This window comes from Trematomus bernacchii, unplaced genomic scaffold (assembly GCF_902827165.1).
Source record: "Trematomus bernacchii unplaced genomic scaffold, fTreBer1.1, whole genome shotgun sequence".
Taxonomy (NCBI): domain Eukaryota; kingdom Metazoa; phylum Chordata; class Actinopteri; order Perciformes; family Nototheniidae; genus Trematomus; species Trematomus bernacchii.
This window is the reverse complement of record NW_022988024.1, coordinates 1-16,720: the sequence shown is the minus strand read 5'-3', so window position 1 is coordinate 16,720 and position 16,720 is coordinate 1. Positions and strand designations below refer to the sequence as shown.

At 40.1% G+C, this 16,720-nt stretch overlaps 2 pseudogenes; both read right to left on the bottom strand.

The window, feature by feature from the left end:
- Window positions 1-1,800: 1,800 nt before the first annotated feature.
- On the bottom strand, window positions 1,801-4,373 carry LOC117472258 (annotated as a pseudogene).
- Window positions 4,374-12,135: 7,762 nt separating this feature from the next.
- Window positions 12,136-16,608, bottom strand: LOC117472249 (annotated as a pseudogene).
- Window positions 16,609-16,720: the final 112 nt, after the last annotated feature.

Below are 16,720 nucleotides of genomic sequence, written 5' to 3'. Positions count from 1 at the left end.
TCCACATTGCCAATATCACTGCTAGGAAGAATCAATGTCATAAAAATGAATATTCTACCGAGATGTAATTTTCTTTTTCAAATGTTACCATGCTATTTATCCGCTGACTATTTTAAATCTCTCAATAGACATATCTCAACATTTATCTGGTGTAATAAAAAACCAAGAATCAAGTTAATTACTCTTATGAAACCAGAAACTATGGGGGGACTTGGTCTTCCTAACTTTCAACACTACTTCTGGTCAGCTCAATTAAGAAATGTACTATCATGGTCTCTGGGAAGAAAGGATTCACTATGGGTTCAGATAGAAGCCAATGTCTTTGACCCGTTGCCAGTGGAAACTCTTATATTTGTTAAAGATTTCAATAAGGTGAAGAATATGGACAAATGTTTTACAGTGGTCAATACACTTTTAGCCTGGAGGGACTGTACAAAAAAAGCTCATGTTAACTCTGGTATTTCCATCTTTTCTCCTATTTTGAACAATCCGGATCTTAGCAAAATATTTGTTGTCAATCGATATAAACAAATGGACGAAATCAGGTATAAAGCAATTGAAACATTTGTTTCACAAAGATATAACAATGAAATCATTTAATGATTTAAGAGCAGAATATGACATTTCAAATAAGGATTTTTTCAGATACCTGCAAATTAGGAACGTGATCCAATCAATTATTAAAAGCAATAAATTGAGACCGGGATTGTTAGAAGAGGAGGAGATATTGATGTCATCGAGCACGATCAAAGGAAAAATTAGTGAATTTAATGCAGTTTTTTCTAAAAGAGCTCAGTCATCATTTCTAACCTTAAAAAAGATCTGGGAAAAAGATTTAGGGATACAGATAGATGAAACTACTTGGCTGAACATTTGTGAAAGAACACATTTTCCATTCACAAGCAATAAAATCAAAGAAGCAAACTTTAAATTTATCAACAAATTCTACCTCACACCCATAAAGATGCATAAAATTTCCAAAGAAAACTCTCCAAAATGTCCGAGATGTAAAATAAAAGAAGGAACATTTATGCATCTGTTTTTGGGATTGTGATGTCTTGAAACATTTCTGGGATTCGATTCATGCTCTCCACAAAAGCCGTTTTAGACATCGAAATTAGCCTAAATCCATGTTTTTTCCTGTTAAATGACATGCCAAACTTTAAACTGAACCCAAAACATTACAGAATACTAATCACAATAACATATTTTGCCAAGAAATGTATACTTTTATTCTGGAAGAATGAACGTCCCCCAACATTTAAACTTTTCATTGATCAGATAACACATTTTTTACCTCTGGAGAAAATGACATTGGAAAAATATAATCGTGGACATATTTTTCAAGCTCTGTGGTTGCCATTGTTTTCGTATTTGGAAAACATATCTGAGATATGACCAGTGATGGAATGGTGCATTCTGTGGCTATTTGTCCTGACGGCCGGAAATACGTGTTATGGTGTTGTCATTGTCTACATTGTCACTGTATTGTATAATTATTTGTATTGTATAATTATTTGTTTGTTTTACTTGTCTGGTTTTTATTTTATTTTTTATTTTTTGGTTCTATTTTTTCCTTTTCCTTTTTATGTTTATTTTCATGGCTCTGTTGTTTAAGTTATATTGATAAGCATTTTTTGGTTTTGCCTGTGCGGGTATGTGTGGGTGGGAGGGAGGGAGGGAGGGAGGGAGTGTAGTGAGTGTACTGTGATATTACAATATAAATGAAATGGCATCGATTATTGTACACTATAATGAAATAAAAAGACTTGTAAAAAAAAAAAAAAAGAAAAAATCTATTATTGCAACATCCACATATTCCCACAGTGACTCCCGTGCAGAAGCAAGAGGCGAGCCGCGTCGAGTCAGGAGTTAATGTGACGCAGGACGCGGCCCAGCGACTGTCCATCTCGTGCAGTGCACATGGCAGGAAGGGGAACGGGCTCCGTCTTGTGCTCTGCTGTGTTGAAGTGACACTTCTTGAGATGGTTCGACATGCTGGGGAGATCATTGAAACCCCATGATGACACCGGGCTGAAGGCAGTGCTGAATCTCCACACCTGCATAAATAAATAAAAAAGGATTACTGAATGAAGAGGTCAATGCATACTAATCATTTTGTGAAGCTGCATTCCCTTCTTTTGTTACAGCATCCAAAATCTTATTCTATCTTACTGCTTACATTGATTTACAAAAATGTAAAATGTTATCCTAACAAACATTATATATGTTAGGGGCACCCTCCAGAAAAATCTATCTATTTCAAACAGATTTGAAGTAATTATTCTTTAGTCTATGTTGGCTATGTATAATATTGTAGCATTTACTGTAGAGCTCCATCAGCTATTTGAAATGTTTCCTTTTGCAAAAGCACTTTTCTCAGATTTCAGATACAGATTAAAGGAAATATTAAAAATAACTGACATACAGTAACTTTATAATACAGGTTTTCTACTCACTCTATTTTTGATTTGCCATGATACAGTGCCAGGGGTACCAGGGCAACGTTTCGCTCCCACTGCAGCTCCACTATGCCTCTTATCTGGAGGAGGCTGGCACACACCTCCCTCATAGTCCGTGACACCAGAGACAGCTGGCACAGGCTGAAACTGTCCAGGAACCCAGCTATATGCCACAATATCTCAATGGGAAGCCCACTAAGTTGGTCCGACTGGAAATCAACAGGAAGTTGAGCCCCTGGGCAAGGCTGAACCCCAAAGGACCTGAGGTGCCTGTCATGAACCACTTTGGCCCCCTGGGTGGATGGGTAAAACTTTCGCTGAGAGAATGTGCAGCCATAGTATGCCAGCGGGCAGCGGTGCTCCATCCAACCATTGAGACCAGCGTGAATGTCACCATGGACATTTATGAAATGGGAAGAAAACTGGTCCCTGCGCAATGACTGATCACAGACGAAAGGGAACATATGCTGGTAGCGAGGGTTAGGAGGGAGGTAGCGGTTATGTGGGACTGCGACCTCCAGAGCTTCCAAGACAAGGCAGAGGCGGAGAGTGCGGAAGGGCTGGGGTAGGAAAGCTGGGGGGCCGCATGGTCACAGGCAGATGCAGAAGCTATGTCCCCGACTCTAGTGTTGGTAACCAAGATGGCTGCAGGGAAAGTGAAAGTCTGTGTGCCAAAGTCAACACGGTAGCCATCAACATAGACTTTGTCAGAGATCCTTCTACACTCTCTGGACTCCTCTAAACAAAAGAACAGCGCTGCTGTGATCAGATCGATTTCTCCCAGACCCATGTGGTCTTCATCCTGCTCCAAAATCTACTGCCTTGTCCTCCATTTTCGGTCGCAATCTATACAGTGACCTGTCTGTGAAGTAACCTTTCCGTCCATTAGGTAATGAACATTAGCCTTGGCCCCTAAAAAAATTGTAGTTGTGAAATTTACGATCATGCCCATGGTTTTCTAAAAGAGCTAGCCCCCTGTCTTCAAGCAACACATGACCAGCGCTCGGTGCCACTCCCTGTCTGACATGCACCGGAGATGCCATCTGAGGGGTGACGGGCTCCTCAGAAACCCCAGCGTTCATGTCATCTTGAACCTCAACAGGAAAGGCCTCCATTGCTCCCGACAGTGGTCCATTTGCAGGTTTTAAAATCTTTGGATCTGTTCCGTTGAGAGCCCCATTTCCTATCAAACAGCTAGAACAGACACTTTGCACCTCCATGTTTTTTATTTAAACCATCAGCGGCTACTGGTGTTTTGATTTCTAGTTCATTCTTAGGGTCTCCATTGTCGCTCAATGTACTCATCGGAGTAGCAGCTCCACTGTTCACACACTCTGTGCTGCTGTCAACAGAGTTGGCATTGCTAACAAAGTCCAAAGCAGCAGCTAAGCTTCTTGCTGTCTCCACTGTGGCCTCGTAGAGTTTACCGAAGTGCTCTTCATTCAAGCCATTAATTCCACTGGCAATTCTCTCCTTTGCCCAAAACTGACGGGGGAGGTTGTGGCTGGTGTGAGGATGATGAGTGTGAAGCTGTATCAATAACGGTGGAGGCCTCAGGGGCGGATGTAGGCGAAGATGAGCCCGTTTCCCTGTTTTCCTTACTAACAGGGAGAAACGGCTCTCCTTCTGCAGTGGGTGACATGGCAATCACTTTGAGGGACTCGAGTAGTGTACGCTGGTCCTGAAGAGCAAGTGCCATGTCTGCTCCACCTCCTCCACTCCACGGCTCAGGCTTTCATAGGAAGTGTAGTCCAGGCAGCTAACGGGCCATCTGTTCCACTCCATAGTGCAGCACACCACTCCAGCTGGACACACATCGAGGTGAGCATACATTTGGTTACGCACCAGGTTGGCGGGGCAGCCATAGTCTCTGTTTAGGCAGGGGACCCTCATCAGTGGGCACCAGCGACGTGCAGTCAGTGGAGGCAGGGGAGGCAGAGCCTCACCTGTCATACTCCAATGTAACGGGAAAACAATTAAAGAAAAACTAAATAATAATAATAATAAAATGTCTCCACTGATCTTGTGTAAATGTGATTTCTGTATGATTCCAATCGCATTTTATAGTCAAAATCAGCAAATTTGCCGAGCTCCGCTACGGGAGCGATGAGAAGTGAGGCAGGGACGTGCTCTGCCTCTCGTAAGCTCACAGTAACTTGCTGGAGCGCGGGCACTAATTTAGCGCGGCCCTTATTTTGTCAGCGCGCTCAAGCCATTTACTGTGGGGTGAGGTGAGGCACAGATGAGCTCTGCCTCACTTCAGAATGCGTCACCCCACAGAAACTGGCTGGAAAGCGGGCCCTAAGCGCATGCCTGTTACCATCTCTGAGTGTGAGAAAATCTACTGTCCTGCCAAATAAGCAAAAAGAGCAAATATTGTCAGTATATAAGAGATGGGATAAGACAAAAAAACAGAGAGCACGGTTTCAATTTGTTGTGTCAGATCTTCTGTTGCATGATGACTTTGTGATAGTAGTGTTTTAAAACTTTTGTTGCACACATATAAGGTTTGGTGTAGTACCAGTGATATTAGCCCACTTGTAAATGGCTGCTATATTTACTTCAGACCACCAGATGTCAGTCACAGTGCTTGCTGAGATCTGAGCCCAGAGCTTACAATATTAATTTGGAACAAATAGGAAGAAACATAAAAAAGAAATCTTAAGGTTTTGTCCAATCAAAACATTTATATCTGATATCTGATTGTGTACAGAGTGCTTGTGGGATTTCCTATCATTAGTAGAAAAGGGCAAAGCTTGATGAGTTCTTGAAAACATAGTGTGAAAATAATTAATGATAAAGATAAGTATTACAGTGCAATTAATGCTGAATATCTCGAACAGACATAAAGGACGTTTATTGACCATTTATTTCATTACATCTAACATGGTTGCAATTGTATTTTGATAATTGTGCAGAGAGACTACTGAAAAATGTAAACGTCTGCAACTGAGATGCAGACATCTAAGATGCTACTGCTGAAAAACACATAAAGTATTCTGTTTCCATAACCACTTTATCAACAATATATTAAGAGAATTTATATTCTGTCACTTTTACGAATCAGTCATCGGTCAGTTTACGAATGCAGCTTGCATGGACATTGTCAAAATACATAATCTAACGTTAAGTAGTCACTGAGCCATAAAAGCATACATTTTTGTCATAACTAAATCCTGAATTGTTGCGAAATTTAGCATGCAACAATTCTGTTTAGTTGTAAAGGTTCAATCAGGTTAACTTAACTTAACAAGTAGCAAAAACAGAGCGCATATACAGATGGCAACCGAAGTAGCTTCCTACCAGGAAATACCAAGATTAAATTCCTGGCCCCGGCTCCACGAGGACAAATACGGCAAAACGCATCGGAGTAACGCAAATGCAACCGCAAAAAACCTTCCGTCCCCACGCAATATACACCGGATTGTGTCAAGCTCCACGAGGCGGCCGTTTACATCCAAACGCTGGAAAAGCTGCAGTACATATGCCGAACCTGTACGTGGCACTGTAACTTCCTCCACAAAAGCAGCAACTTCCTCCAAAAAGCAGCGAAGAAGAATGGTTGTCATGGCTGCACTTCTGTGTATTCTCCGCGGTGGGGGCCGACAGAACCGGGCAGAGTTTTTCGCCGGTCAGCGTGTGTTAAAGTTTAAATCTTCCGGACAAAATTATAAAAGTGCCGGTCAAAGGTCTTCATTGTTATTTATTGAGCTTTAAAACAAATGAATAACGACGATATAATGATATATAATCATCAAATACACGGAGCCTGTCTCTTTTTCCTCTCTTCTGACAGCGTCAGTGTCTGTCTCATGCAGCAGCTGATCCTGTAATGAGTGACCCGACAGTAAAAATGAACATATTTATAACTAGTTTAGGTAGTTTGAGAGGTAATTAAAATAGCTAAGGGTGATGATTGACTTGAAGTGTGTGTTTTGCTCCCGCTGCATCACAGCGGCAGGAGCTGCGTGTCTCTGTCCTGTCAGATTAGACTTCACTCGCTTTATGTCCATATCGAGATAAAGATAAATAATCTGAATTCAAGGAGGAGCTCCTGTAGATGTTGCACAAAAGAACTGTAGCATGGTCAGTAGCGACTGGAGCACGATAGCAACCCTGCGGGGGAGAGGCGGGGCTATAAAAACGAATGACCGTATAGGCGACTCCACGGCCCCGTTGGACCCCCCAGAGCGCTCCGTTCCCAGATCTATCCACCTTTGGACCCGTTGTCGTTTGCGGGGTCTGTTTCTACGTTTCCCTTACGGCGTCGTCGAGCTTAGAGGGCTATACGCATGAGAAATATGCGGATTCAACCCGTTTTCGTCCCCGTGAAGTTTGAGGTGTTTGAGGTGCAATAAACGACACAGCAGCTTTTTGGCATGTTAAAACTCTGCCTCGCAGCTGGCGAAATTACAGCCTCGCCTACTGATTTTAATTTAACCATAGGATATCAAGCCGATCGTCGATTTCAAATGTGTGCTCTAAAATGATATTTATAAATGACTATTATCATTATTATTATAAGCTAGAAAAGAAATGTCAAAGATAGGTAGAAAGCAAACGTATTTAAGATACGTTCATAACAAACGTCATGTGAGAGAAAATAGGTTTCTAGAAGATATGTAGAAAATAAACGTATTTAAGATATGTTCATAACAAACGTAACGTGGAAGGAAATACGTTTCTTGCGAAACGTATTTGAGAATGCAGTTTAGTTTTGTGGGAACGTAATTTCTAGGAGACAGGGTTGAACTAGAAGAACTACTAAGATGCAAGCTCCTCCAGCCTGATTTTCTACCTTTGTTGTATCTCTGGTTTTCAATGGTTTGAGTGCAAGGAGCACTACATGCACAAAACCAGTCATTATGGCACCAACACATTGGGACTTTAGAAGAAGTGTTGGACAAGCAGTTGTAGAGATCAAAACACTGACGTCAAACTATAGGATGCACGGCATAGTCACATTTGAAGAACTTAAACATTTATATGATAGCCAGTACAAATTGAGGGTGACCTCATCACCCAAAAGAACATTCAAATCCCCAAAAAAATAGATTCTACTAAAAATGTAATATTTACCTGTCCACGGTTCCCTGCAGAATGTGTAGCTGATGACGTGAAGACCACTGTAGTGACGACCTGGATAAGTTCTTCCACAGTCTGAAGGCTTGAAGGAAATCCTGTCAAGAATGTTTGGTTAAAAGCCTACTGCACATTTCTCACAGAGCATCTCATCCTACTTTTGTATATTTTTAAAATCTCAAAATGTAATAACCAGCTTTGTTTTTACATGCATTCATCATTCTACTAACTGTCTTTCAGAATGTGATACTTTGTTTAAGTTTCTTAACATTTGTTTTACAGCAAATATCATCCAATCAAGATAAAGCCTTTTGGAAAGATAGTTTATCCATTTAAGGCAAGTTAAAACTTAATGTGAAGGGAGGGGGTTGACTTGGCGTCTAAAGCCAATTTACATGATATTCTACAATCTGTGTCTAACAAAAAAAGGACTACTGCGGCGCCTTAGGCTTTTACATGTAAACATTTCGAAAGGAGCATATAACAACAATATATATACCTGAGTCACCATTCCCCAGAAATCCATAATAAAATATCTCATTGATCCATTCCTGGAGCTCAGAATCTGCAGACACTTCACTGTCAGATGGATAATAGTATGCCACCATTGACTGGATGAAGCTGAGGACAACAATAAAATGTACCAGTATCAGCTATTCTTTAGCCCAAAGCTAAATACTATATAATAATACACCAAGTGCTCAGCTACTGCTTTATTTGCTGTATTTGGATTGTCTAAATATTAAGAAAAGTGAAGAGTCATACTATATTTAAAGGCGCAAAACATATTGATGTTCTTTGATGTTTTGTACATACTTTAATGGAGCTGTGGGATCATCAAAAGAGAGATAACAATCACTAAACTAGAAGAAACTACTAAGATGCAAGCTCCTCCAGCCTGATTTTCTACCTTTTTGTTGTATCTCTGGTTTTCAATGGTTTGAGGGCAAGGAGCACTACATGCACAAAACCAGTCATTATGGCACCAACACATTGGGACTTTAGAAGAAGTGTTGGACAGCAGTTGTACAGAGATCAAAACACTGACGTCAAACTATAGGATGCACGGCATAGTCACATTTGAAGAACTTAAACATTTATATGATAGCCAGTACACATTGAGGGTGACCTCATCACCCAAAGAACATTCAAATCCTAACAAACCTGAAAACTTAAATATTGTTTTAGAAAATTAGAAATGTCAAAAAGCCAGACTGGATGGTGTAGTGTTGTTCACACTATTATCCACAAACTTGAGTTTTTTCCCCCAGTAATTTACCCTGTTGATACTCAGTATTTAGATACAAAGTACACATTTCTGTTTAACTCTCTGAAATGCCGATTCATTACTCTCTCGGTCTGATCTTTAGTTCCCTGCACCTATATGCAAGTTCTTGCTGTTTCTTGAGGTGAAGTCTTGTGATTTGTTGTAGATGTAGCATCAACAGTACTGACTGACTATTCAAAGATTAAAGGGGACCTATCATGCAAAATGCACTTTTGTACGTCTTTTATACATGAATATGTCCCCGGTGTTCCAGGGAACTCACCAAGTGTCAGAAAACACAACCCTCTCTATTTTCCTCCATACCCAAATCTCTAAAAAAGGGGCTGCCAACGGATCTGATAAAAACTGATCCAGATTTGAACACTGTCCTGACCATGGATGTATAATAAGAACTGGATACAGCGTGGGAGGCGGGGCCTCATTCATTCCTATGAGAGTTGCTCATTCGCGCATGATGATAAAATGGCCCAACTTTTGAGAGAGCGAAACGTCACAGATTACCCGGCATGCCTGAGAAGTACCCGTATGTGCGCTCATAGCGCATGCGCAACTTTAACCATGCCCCCCAAAATGCTCGTTCACATCAAGCACGTCCATTTGCGTACACGTAACAGCACCGCACGTTCATGACAGCATGGTAATGGATTGTTATTATGATGGATTTGATATTAACGAGGCGGCAGTTAGCAGCTAGCGGTTAGCTAGTAATTATGCTTATTTACACATCAATCGTTATGTACTTTTATATTACGCTGTAACAGGATCTAGTGATATCCAAGCAGCAGAGCTTCATTTAGCATGAAAGAATTATTGCACTGTATATATATATATATATGTATATGTATGTATATATATACATATATGTATATAATATACATGTATATATATGTATATACATATACACATGTATATATATATGTGTATATATGTATGTATATATGTATATATATATATATTTATGTGTATATATATTGTATATATATGTATATATATATATTACAGTGCAATAAACTTCTTAGTGCAATAAGAAGCTACAGGGACGTTAATCTACGTCGGTAATATTAACTTAATACAACATTTACGGCACAAGATTTAATCATACAGCCCATGTAGTATAATATTTGACAATGATGAATTACAGCAAACATGTGCAATATATCCATTATTACAGCTCCGTGGGCTGGCAAATATGGGTCCGTTCTTATTGTGCATCCATGGGTAAAGATAAACGCATGTAGTGCTGAACACGTAACATGAACGTGCCGGGCGGCGCGGTCCCGTGGGTTAGATGCGCGTTCATAATGCAGAGGGAAATAACTCACAGAATAACGTTATTAGCACATTTTTACAACTTGAGGAACGAATGTTTTTAATAAGGGCTATACAAGTGTTCATACTGGGTAGTTTATTTAGTTTCAAAAAAATTATCCAACGATTTACAGACCACTCTTTCCCCATGTAAGTCAATGGGAAAAAGTGTTTCCGGGCCTGGCAACCAAAAGGAAGTGTAGTACCGCCGTTTGGCCAGCACGAATATTTTCATCAGAGTCCGGCGCACTTCCTGGGGGCTTGGTCCTGACGTCAGGACGGTGGCGCTACGGCTATTGGGACAACTCCACCAATCAGGAGGAGACAGCCACGGCCATTGCCGTTCGAAAGCGCTGGAGACGCTGTAGTACATATGCCAGGCCTGTAAGTCGCGCTGTAGTCTGCCACAAAAGCAGCGAAGAAGACTTGGTTACAGTACCATGGTTACCCTTCTGTTTATTCTCCGCTGTGGCTTTCTTTCTCCCTCCCCGAGGCAAGCGTTTGCTCCCGCTGCAATGCAAACCCTCCCCGTCGAGGCAAGCACTGTAATTCTCTCCGGTTAGTCCACCAGCAGATGACAAACACCCACCTCTCCGCCTCTTCCAAGGAACGAGGGGACCGTGCGGCAGAGTTTCAGTTTCAGTTTGTTTCGCCGGTCAAGATGTCCGTTAAAGTTTAAATCTTCCGGACAAAATTAGAAAAGTGCCGGTCAAAGGTCTTTGTTATTTATTGAGCTTTAAAACAAATGAATAACGACTCTATATAATAAAACACGGATATCTCTTTTTCTCCCCCTCTTCTGACAGCCCAGCAGCTGATCAGAGCACGTCTCCCCTCTCCTGCAGGGGGGCGTGGTCAGGAGAATCAGACCCGTAGACAGCAAACAGCACAGAGCGAAATGAGGCATGGCTAAAATGCATGATCTGTTTGGTATTTTGAAAACAGAAACGTATAAATATACCTTATATAGGTATGGCCCTACAATATATCATTTAAATATAGCATGATAGGTTTCCTTTAAGTTAAACATCCATACTGTTTTCAAAATCCTGTCAGGTTATTTATCAGGAAGCATTTAGTTTGAGAGTAATGGAAGGGATCAGCAAGTTTGTTCAAAGAGGGTAACATATTAAATTCAAAACAATCTAGCAACAAATATTAGCAAGCACACCCTGAATATTTTCATCTTCAATAAATTAATTTAAAAAAAAAACTGATGGTCCCATCCACCAGCTTCGGTATTTTTAAAGTGTAAAAAAATGTAAAAAAATAAGGTTCAGATTATAAAACAAGCACCAGCTCTTCGTAACTGTATCTAAACCTTGAAGAGGCATTGAATGACAGGGAAGCTGCAGAGTGGGACAATACTTTTTTCCAAGGATGAGTCTTTTGAAGGCATAGACGGACTGATGTTGCATTAAAGCTGTATTTTAAGTACATTTTACCAAATATTGTTGCTGTGAGCTAAAACAAGAATGCTGAGACAACAGTTACGTGTCAACATGCATCCTGGTAGTGCAGCCCGAGGCACAACAACATTTCACTAGTTTACACTGAACTTGCTGCACAGATGCAGCTTGTGAAACGAGTTTGTTATGCAGCACTGTTTGTGTTGAGTTTTGTTTGCCACACTAAATGCTGCTACAGTTTCTGCTAACCTCCCTCTGCTCATTCTGACCGGACTTAAAAAAAAAAAAAAAAAGCAAATTTGAGTGTCAAGTCTTTGTTCGATTAATAATTGTATTCGATGACCATAAAAACCGTAGCCTTATACTGTACTAAAGGTGATATCGGAAGTTGCTGAACATAATCTAAGGGTAACAAAGCAATGGAGTAAAAGTCTCATTTTACTAAACACCTGTGCCTCAACCCTTACATCAGGAAAACCTACTTAATGAAGATATTTGCCATTGGTCTTTACAATTTTAACCATTTGGTTTAGAATACTTGCAGTTGAACGGTTTGGTGAAGAGATGCAATCAACAAAAACAACTATAAATATGTGAAACTTTACTTTCAAGATAAGATTACAGTATCAAGATGGCAGTACATTGGACAACAAAGCGACAGCAGGTTGTTTATTTGAGCCACAGTTTAAAGTATTTTCTTGGTCAAATACCAAGATTAAATTCCTGGACTGTTTTCAATTTCTTTTGGGTTCAAATAATTAAAAGGCAGCTCAAGCTTTGAGTTCCTCATGGTAATGGCCACACTGAGGGAGGACAGCACTGCTTGAAAATCTTCGATCATCTGTAAGGCTGCAGGCTCAGCAAAGCGTTGCTCAGGATAAGTACCGAGGGGTTCCTGACGGGGACAAAATCCAAATGTTATGCAAGGGAATGGGAAATCTTTGAAAAGGTAGAGTTACTGGTTTTGTGATTAATGTAACGCAGGATACTCACAAAATCACTGAAATTCCCCCTGAACAGCCATGTAGATGACATTACAAGTATTGCGCTTGATTTTTTGGGCAGATATGCCAAGATGTCCTCCATGCTTGACTGTTCCTTTGTAGTTGGAGGAGCTTTGTTCAGGCTAAGTGGACCATTGGGAATCCAACCTAGATGGTCAAACTTAAAAAAAAATCTTGAGGGTTAAAATAAAAAAAGGTATAGTTTGACATTAATAAACCTCATTTGTTCTCCTAATTTCTTTATGGTAGAGATGAATGTTGAATTACTTTAATCTCACCCATAATGTTACCAAGTAAGCTGTTACTGCTCACAACTGAGCCAGCCAGCTATCAATGTAAAATGTTGCAATTGTATGTGTACAAAACACAAGAGGTGTAACACTAAATCATTGAACTTTAGGTTATGGTTAGTGGTTTTGTCCTCTTACATACTTTAATGGAGCTGTGGGATCATCAAAAGAGAGATAACAATCACTAAACTAGAAGAACTACTAAGATGCAAGCTCCTCCAGCCTGATTTTCTACCCTTGTTGTATCTCTGGTTTTCAATGGTTTGAGGGCAAGGAGCACTACATGCACAAAACCAGTCATTATGGCACCAACACATTGGGACTTTAGAAGAAGTGTTGGACAAGCAGTTGTAGAGATCAAAACACTGACGTCAAACTATAGGATGCACGGCATAGTCACATTTGAAGAACTTAAACATTTATATGATAGCCAGTACAAATTGAGGGTGACCTCATCACCCAAAAGAACATTCAAATCCCCAAAAAACTAGATTCTACTAAAAATGTAATATTTACCTGTCCACGGTTCCCTGCAGAATGTGAAGCTGATGACGTGAAGACCACTGTAGTGACGACCTGGATAAGTTCCTCCACAGTCTGAAGGCTTGAAGGAAATCCTATCAAGAATGTTTGGTTAAAAGCCTACTGCACATTTCTCACAGAGCATCTCATCCTACTTTTGTATATTTTTAAAAATCTCAAAATGTAATAACCAGCTTTTGTTTTTACATGCATTCATCATTCTACTTACTGTCTATTTCAGAATGTGATACTTTGTTTAAGTTTCTTAACATTTGTTTTACAGCAAATATCATCCAATCAAGATAAAGCCTTTTGGAAAGATAGATTATCCATTTAAGACAAGTTAAAACTTAATGTGAAGGGAGGGGGTTGACTTGGCGTCTAAAGCCAATTTACATGATATTCTACAATCTGCCCCTAACAAAAAAAGGACTACTGCAGGGCCTTAGGCTTTTACATACACATGTAAACATTTTGAAAGGAGCATATAACAACAAATATATATATACCTGAGTCACCATTCCCCAGAAATCCATAATAAAATATCTCATTGATCCATTCCTGGAGCTCAGAATCTGCAGACACTTCACTGTCAGATGGATAATAGTATGCCACCATTGACTGGATGAAGCTGAGGACAAAATGTACCAGTATCATTACATACATTTAACTTAGCTGACTCTTTATCCAAAGCGAATTCTCCCTGGAGTAACTAAGGACATAAGTGCCTTACTCAAGGGCACACTAGTGGTGATATCCCTGGCGGGATTTGAACTTACAACCTTCCGATCTTCAGCCCACCTCACTATCCATTAGACCACCACTATCCCTATCAGGATGTGAATTGCATTTCCCCATATCTACACGTGTGACATCTTGAGATTGTTGCTTCAATATCCAATTTAAAGTCCAGAATCTTAATACTTAGTTTTAATATGTGTCCCCCTATTTTGTCTAATGTGGCATATAATGGCATTAATCCTCAAACACCAGGGTTGACAGCTATCAAGCAGAAAGTCACCTGTTGATGATGCTCCACAGCCTCAGTGCATCATCTCTGAAATGAAAGTTGGGGATGGACTCCAGTCCTCTAGCTGCGATGTTTTCCGGCAGGCAGAGGGAGCTGTAGGTCGTTCTGGAGAGCCCCCTTCTCATTAGTTCTAGTTGCCCTCTTTATCAAGTGAAGTCTGAAACAACAAATACTGGCTACATTTCAAATGCACAAATTTCATTTTCCTCTACATAACATTTCTCACCGTTAAAACCCCAAACATATCTGTAGAGGCTAAGCCAACGTTTTAAGCCTCTGAGGATCCGCTATGTTGGCGTAATTGACGCACACAAAGTTTGCCAGGTGAATAAAAGTCTGATACAAAGTTTCCAGTTAAATACAGTCCATTGATTTCCTTTTGACTGGTGTCCATTTAATTTGCTTCATTTTCTCACCTAGTGTCAGCAGAAAGTAATTCAAATAATAATTCCAAAGAAATGCAAAACACAATACATCTTAAAATATATTTTAAGATCATGTTTAATCATCCGATTTGTCTGTACATTGCTGTTTTAGTCTGTGTTCTTCTAATTAGTGTCTACAGTGTGCCTATTGAGCAACGTGGGTCAAGCCCCGATCTAGCCCCTCTCTCTCTGTCAAAGTGAATGGTTGCTGTAAAAACTACACTGCGCATGCTCAGAGTATTTTTCGATTCAATGTGTGTGGCAAAAGAATAAACACCATAGGGGCACTGTGCTGACATACCTACCAAACGTCATCTCATAATTCAGAGAGCCGATTGGCTGCAAGTACGTGTGCCGCGAAAATAGTAGTTGTTTGTGAAGAGGAGACGAGAGGAGCGTATAGCGATTCAAATCAGTCAAACGGAAAGAAAATGAATGAAGTTGACCATCTACTTTGGTAAGTTCATATCTTTTGTTGATCTTCTGTGTTTGCCTATAGGCTATTGCTCTGCTGGATCGATTGATATTGTGACCTCGGTGATGAGTGTGTTTCCTTATACCCCCCTCTCTATCGGAACCATGGATAGCCTACAGCCATTTGTTTACGTTTAAAAAAGCACCAGAAGCTTATACATACACAAACACATCCAAGTTGTTCGTGCCCCACCACTTTTGTACATATAAAAACGCCAATGAATGTTTGTATTCCCGTGTTTGTGTGAGTGTTCGCCATGTAGTCAAAAACTGTATGGCCTTCCGGCGGAACCTCTAACCACAAACATTGGTTCCTACCTTTATACCCACAGTGTTAATTGGCTCCTACAATATCTTTTGACTAACTGCCGTGTTTTAATATGTATGTCTAGTTATTGCACACTGGGAGAGGGTTGCACTGAATCTCATTGTGTCTTTGTACAATTACAATAAAAGGCTTTAACTTTTTTTATTTGATCAAGATATTTAAACAGTTATAGAATTGACTATGTGTTTAAATTGTTAATGTATGATTTCCATTTTTAAAAATATATTAAAAAGTCATACCTTTGAAAAAAATTGACCAGGGCCTAAAAGAGTCTCACGAGCAAGTATGTTTATAGGAATGGTAAATCGGTGATGGGGGGTCAGCAGCTGTAAGAAAGAAGACATAGGTGACAGTAATGAACCTACTGTAATATCATTGAGCTGATTCAAGTAAACACATCTCATATGGCCTGCAACACTGCACTCAAAAAAATAAATAGGGCTTACCTTGTGCAGGGGGTGATTCTTTGGGAGGTTGCGAAGTGTCGCCATTGTAAAAACTTCTGGCAGTAGATGAGTCCTCAGCAAATGACTGACTAATAAGTGATGGAGGGCATCTGCACTCCTTACAAACATTTTGGCCAGCATCCAGTCAGACTCCGAGTCGGTAGGAGGCAGGAAAATTGGGTTCTCCTCTGAAGGTTGCTGACTGAGCTGAGGGTGGGGACAATTTTTTATTTTGTAGAAGGTATTCAAAAAAACAAAACTTAATTGAGATCACGAGATATGAGAAACCTGAATTGCAATGGGGAGTAGTTTCTTCTGTGGATTTAGGTACAGCAGGCAGAGAGCAGGAGTCACCACAGTGGGTTTACCATCAATAACTTTTGTGGAAAGACCTTCCATGATCTTGTAATCACCAAGGAACATATTGCCCTTCTGTAGGAAACAAATTATTATAAAACAGATAAGTGCCAAGTGAGGACAATGTTTAACACATCTAAAAAATGTAATTTAAAATACACTGGAAATTCACTTTACCTTCATCTCTGCATTCAAAGAACTTCCTATGGCCAAAAAAGGTTGAACCATTTCCTCTGTTAAGGGGGAAGTTGGATGGGCAGCTTTGAGCAACGTGAATTATGAAGGGTTGATTCCA